Source organism: Pygoscelis adeliae, unplaced genomic scaffold (genome assembly GCF_000699105.1).
Source record: "Pygoscelis adeliae isolate BGI_AS28 unplaced genomic scaffold, ASM69910v1 Scaffold108, whole genome shotgun sequence".
NCBI classification, from domain to species: domain Eukaryota; kingdom Metazoa; phylum Chordata; class Aves; order Sphenisciformes; family Spheniscidae; genus Pygoscelis; species Pygoscelis adeliae.
Genome location: NW_008825498.1, coordinates 1,835,073 through 1,841,765, shown reverse-complemented (window position 1 = coordinate 1,841,765; position 6,693 = coordinate 1,835,073).

The window sequence follows — 6,693 nt, the reverse complement described above, 5'->3', positions numbered from 1 at the left end:
ATTTCTGGTAATTATTGGCTAAGAATGTGTCACAGTACAAACTTCTTACTTGTATTTTTTCTTCATTAAATATAATTGGTGCAGATATTTCAGCAGAAGTCATCATTGCTCCAGGAAAAACCTTTTCACCCCTTGCCTTCTAAAGGCTATCTACACCACAGTTTTCACCGTGTTAGATCAACATTTTAATATGATGCTAATTTATCCTATGAGCATTATAAGGGCAAAATTAAATATAGTGGTTCCAAAACTCCACCGGTCAATTTAAAACAATATATCAAGCAGGTACAGTGGCCGTACTCCTTTCTGCCTACAGCCAGCGTGGATCGCAGTAGCTACATACCGGCACGAGTCACTGACATACAATACAAACCACATGCAAACCGTAAGGTTTAATGGTAAATCTCAAACAAACAAACAGAAAACACCACCACCACCAGCCCCCTGCCCCCGCCAAATATACAAAAACCTACTCAAAACACACCAACAAAACTATCAGTAAGCTCTTTTCCATACAGGACCACCCAGCACATCAAAAAAGGACATGAGATAGGAAAAATATCAGTCCATTTTATCTCAACTTGGCCAATCTTTATGCTTTGAGGCCCTTGAAGTTACAAGAAAAAAAATAGTAAGACATCTTTGTAGAATCAAGCATTTTTCAATCACAGCAACTTCCATTAGGTTACTATTCTTATCTATGCCAAAACGCAGTACAACTTGCTAAATTAAGTTTACAACGTCTTCCTCCATTAAGTCCTTTAACCCACTTCTCCATATTCAATTTTTTTGAAATTTTCATCTTAATGGCTCAATTTTTCAGATTTGGACTTTGACCAAGCAATTTTTAAATTATCTTTAAATAAGGAAACGCTTATGCTAATAGTAATGGAACACTGGAAAATGAGATTGGCACAGGTCTGATTTTCTTCCCCAGAAACTCTGGTTACTCCTCTGCCCACAAAATACATAACATCACACAAAAACTAAATTCCCATTTTGATGTGGCTTTTTTTGGTTTGATTTTACCCTTCCCTATAGGAAAAATACTCCCTTGGTTGCTCTGCAGCCAAACTATGCACAGAGAATTGCGGACTCTTATCTCCTCATCCTACTCGCTTTAATGATCTACGCACATCAAAGCCTAATTAAAACCATTTAAGTACTTCCATCGCTGAAATCTCTTTAACGTCTTTTGGAAATTAAATTAAAAGCAGAAACAAAAAAAAACCCCAACGTGAATGTACAAAGGTGTACAATTATGATCAGCTCTTGAGCTTTTATAGTAATGTTAGCATAGACGGTGACATATGTGGAAGTACACGTTTAGTATTTCGAAGCGTAATTTATATTAAAATATTGCAGGCAACCAATATAAACATTAAATATTCATTTAAAAACAGACACTTGCAACAGGACCACACTAACACTAAGGAAAGTGGATTCTATGTTTCTGACTGTTCTACGCAGCCCTAAAGCACAAGAGGAAAAAAGCACCTAATATAACGGCCTGCTACAAATCAAGCTACCGCAACTTTTTTCCAGATTTTCTGATGCTGGAGGACCAGTTACATTAACATCGCCTTATATGGCTTCAGGGTGGTTGTACGTTTATCTATGAGTACGGGTCTATCTACGGGTAGGTGCCTACTGCCTCGGTGTCCACACACCACATGCAGCTAACAAGAGCAACAAAACACCTGCTCTGTTCTCCTTGTGTTTATTTGGTTTCCGTATGCGAAACACACTTCCACTTCTCACATCACTGCCCGATCACAGATGGCGATTCAACTCTCCAAGTAAAGATTCACGTGTACCTGCGACACTTCAGTGAAAAAGCTGGAAAGAGAGACTGTTCAACGGTGGGAAATTGCAGCAGGAACCAAACCTGTTGAGGAACGTATCCAATAGGGAGCAATTTACCTTGGTGAAATCTTAGAATCTGAGCTAAGGACAAGTTTAAACAGTTTTTCCTGTCTGAAGAGTACTTTTTAACTGGTCACTGGTTAGAAACACTATTTCCCCAATGTCTGGTTCTAAAAATTAAACATACTATTATTTTTTTCCTTAAAATTGGAAAATATATGTAAATAAAATGATCTACGATCCAACTGTAGCGAGATACCAAGTACTCACCTCCCTTTCCAGGAGACTACAAAGTTACAGCATACCAAAACCTGCGCACCTTCTCATTTTAACACCATGAAGTTACAGAGTAAAAGTTATAGAGTTGTAAAAGCGCTAAGTTTAGGGATCCACTTTGGTTTGACGCATTCTCCGATGCTGTTCCCAATCCCAGGAGAGCCACTCCCAGGAGCTTCAGGAGGGGCACACGCATTTTCAGGGCTCCCTTCTGCCCCTCCACGAACAAGCCACTAAACTTAAAAGCTGAGGAGTTTCGAGTCCAGCCCAAAAGACATGCATCTTAAAGATACTCTTGGAAACTGCGGATAGTGGGGGAAACATCGATCCTTTGCAGGAAAATAAACGCAGCGCTAACACCGAAGAGAACCGCACCATTACTCTGGCCTGTCGTCTACTACATCTAGTCTTTATGCCCCCAGCGTAGTGCTGGGAATAAATAGCAAGAGGCTGCTGTGAGGCTGCGGGAGTACACCTACCCACAGGGAGAGATCTGGAATGATAAAACACACTGTCCTGGAAAACACGATCATTGCAGGATTGCAATATTAGTAAAAGTACACGCTGTATTTGTTTAATTATAAAACAGGGAAAGCAACCCGTTCAAGTAAATTATCAATAAATGTTATGATGCGAATAAAAACTAAGATGAATGGCAATAAAGAGAGATCAATAAAAGGGGGCTATGAGCTGCCTAGTGAGGTATTGTTGGGACTGGGGACCGTAGCTCAATAGAAAGAAGCGCAGGGAAACTTTTTTTAATGAGCTGCTAACAGAAGAAAATTAGTTCAAGACTTCAGGGCAAGAACTTCTCTTATTCAGTGTTTGTACAGCACCAAGCACAAGGAGATTTTTTTTTTTTCTTTTTTTCCTGTTGGTACCTGGCGCTACTGCCAGTTAATAAACCAGGTTTTACATTCATCAGCAAGAATTAATGAATCAAGTAAGAACAAGAGACATGACAACCTGAAGAACTACAAGCTAACGCACTTGGGGAGAAAATATAGTTCGCTACGTTAGGGAAAAAAGAAGTTTGAAACACAAAGCTGGAGAAAGAAACTTGGAAAGCAGTAAGAATTTGAGAGCCTGGGGAGATGGCAGACACCAAATGAGACACAAGTGCATGAGGCAAACAATATCACAGCTACGGGGAAAATGGAATTTTGGACGGCACGTACGAAGCTGGCACAGAACCAGACAAGGAAGCAAGCTGTGCTACGCTGCAGCTATGTGCTGTGCTAGGCACCTCTACAAAAGTCATAGGCAACATCAGATTTTCATTTCAGAGAGCACCAATGCAATTATTCGAAATGGGAAACATTAATTCAACAGGAATACATACGTCTAGTTCAAGTATCTAAAAAGATAATAAATCTGGATTCCCGTAAGAGAAAAACATACAGCAAGAGAACAGTACTACTTCAAAAATTCAGGCTGACTAAACTTACGAGAGCGGCTTTATGACAGGAAGGAGCAGCGGCCTGTGCAGTTACATTGCCTAAGCAGTGACAGAACCCCTATCATTTCACAAGCTGGAGAGCATCTTGTCAGTCATTAGTAACTGCAGAGAAGGAACAATCCTGCAAGAGAAGAATAATTGCCGGATAAGTTCTTTCATCTTTAGTTCTGCAATTCCATGAACGTGACTTCTTATTTTAACACAGTTAGCGATATATTTTACATACGTCTAACCCTCCTCTACCTAAATGTAATCTGTTAAAGTTTCCTAACTCATTTCCAGACAGTCCTTCTTCACCCTATGGCCTCTCCATCTCCCCACAATTTGGGTCGTTCTTTTCTCACTGTTTAGCGAAGGTGACATCAACGTCGCTTCTTTCTCGATACAAACTCCAAGACAGACATTAAAATGAAATGGCAAGGAAGACAGGTGGACTCAAGTTTAGTTATTTCTTAGCCTCTGCTGAAGGTAACTGTGAGACTATAGTAACACGAGAGAAAGGAAACATGTCTGTAGAACAAACCACATGTGAGTAACAATCTGAAATGATGTGGCCGAGAACAACTACTGCAGCAGCAAAGAAACCTCAAACTCACCAAAATCTCCAGACTATTCTTACGTCGTCAGACAGGTAGACCCCAAATACGACACTCTACATACACATTGCTGCTGGTAGAGGCGGCCTCTTGGAAGATGCTCTTGCTCTTTCCATATGCCCAAGAAGGGCAAAATCTGCCTACAGGACAGGTGCTGATTTCACGTCTCAACTCTCAAGATGCAGCCTCAGACACGGGTATCACCGCTTAATATTTCTACCCTCAACGCTGAGGATTTCTGTTGATCTGGAGCAAAGAGTAAGAGTAGTGATGACTGAAAAACTCACAAACAAGAGGATGAGCAGGAAGGAAGGGAGGCATCAGAAGCAGACACGAACAGTTATGGCAGCTCTCATAAGCATTGAAAATATAGGTGGAGGGACAGCAGTTTCACCATCACTGGGTCACAGAGTCCCCTGTCTGCTTCAAAAGATGCCGTGACCTGCTCTCTCAGTCGGTAACGCACAAGTCATGGATGTCTTTAGTCACATCCAACGTCCAGGAGCAACCACAGTGGAAAACAAAGTGCAGCAGAACATCCTTGCCAGCAGCTGTGAGCTAGAGAAGGAAGAAGGAACTACTGCGTACGTGCCAACTTATTATCTACCAACTGCAACGTCAGGACAGATTTCTGCTGCAACTATTTATCTACAAAACCTGAACAACGCAAAGCGTATGGTGCTTGCAAATAAAAGCATGCGGCACCTTCTCATTAAATAGTTGGGTCATAGCCACGCAAAAGCATTTGTGTGGTTACTAAAAAGACAACCTAGAAATCCAAATAATATTTCACTGAAGTTGCTTTATCAAGTTCAGATCGTTATAACTGGGAAGAATGCAAAACACACAAATACGAACTACCTTTTTTTTTTTGGTTCCTGTGTGCCGCCTTGCACAAAAACCTACCCCAGGGGCTCAGTCTCGCCCTCTCAGTGTCTGAGACACGGGAGAAAAGTCATAAAACAAGAACTGCGGAGATGTTTAAAGGAAATGTTAGGGACCTGAAACCGTTTTTGAGACTAGAGTTGAAATTTGCTCTTTTCTTTCATGATTGTTAAAACTGTTCAATAGAGGAGAGCTTGCTCTTGCACAAAGCTGCAAATACACTGTAGAGCAGCTAGGAAATCATAAAAATTAACATCGATACATTAATAAAGCCAAAATACCTATAATGCCAAAGGGTGAAATTTTCTTTTTTGTTATTGACCAACAAGAACTGCACGATTACCATTACGAGCCATTGTATAACTCCAGTATAATACCCATATACAGTACCTACCCATATACAGTACCTACATGACTAAGACTGTATATATCACGCCTTGCTGAGGCAGACGACACGACAGTAGCGCTGTGAGTTTAATAATGTTTCTCTCATCAGAGGAGATAACGAAATGACAAATCAAGTCTACAGCCACTCCTCCAAAGCACTTGACTAGACCCTATTTCACAATAACGCCCCCGGGCTGCAAAGCACTGTGTTCCAGTGACTTAAGAGGCGTATTCAGAAGTTTTAAAGAAACGTAAGGAACTAGAAATACACCCATGAGGATTTGTTCAGCAGCTAGAAGGGAGCTGGCAGTAAGGTGACAAATAAAAGCACAGACTTGAGCAGAACAAATTAATTTCAAAGACTACTGGTGCTGAGTAAGTGCCTGTTCAGCTCACATAGAGGCAAGTGGGAGGTCCGACCGACATCAGTAGAAACGTGAACATTTAAAACCATCAGTCTTCATAAGTAAATGATCAAACAAGACCGTAATAAGCCGAGGAGACGGGCTTGTGAAATAGAGGGGCCCTCACCTGCTAAGCGGAGCTCTCTCTTCATTGGAACGTTACCTTTTCAGGCCGTATTTGAGACACGGGTGTAAACAGTTTTCCCCCAAAATGAAGTTAACCACCTTCTCATTTCAAGAAGCGAATGAAAGAGGCAGCAACTGAAAGCACTAACGTCCGTACGGCGCGTCTCAACACCTCCTCGCTTTGTTTTGTTCATTGGAAAAAAAAGAAAGGGGGAAAAAAGCGCTTGTCAGCCCGGGTTCCAGAAACGTGAGGCGATCGCCCTTTTGATCACGAAGCATAACACAACCTTCGGCGGGGAGGACGCTTCACGTACAGCTATCCCGTCGCTCACACGGAGGATCCGACCGCGCGCCAACAACCCCCAGCGTCTCCCTTCTCCGGACCCTCGGCAGCACCGACGCGAAGCCCTTCCCTGTGGCCTCCGCAGCGCCCGGCCCTGCCTGCTCCATCCCCAGAGCAGCTCGGGGCCTAAAACGCGGGGAGCAAAGGGGAAGGAACAAAGCCCTGACGTCGATTACTGGAAAAGGATTAAACCCAGCGGCTAAGAGAGGGGAACGCGCCGGCCCCGGCGGGCACCGGGATCCACCCCAAAGGTCTGTTGTAACGGGGGCCACCCAGGCTTTGCTCACCCGTGAGAGGGACGCGCCGGGACAGGCCGGCGGGGGGGGGGGCGGGGGCCGGGGGAGGGCCACG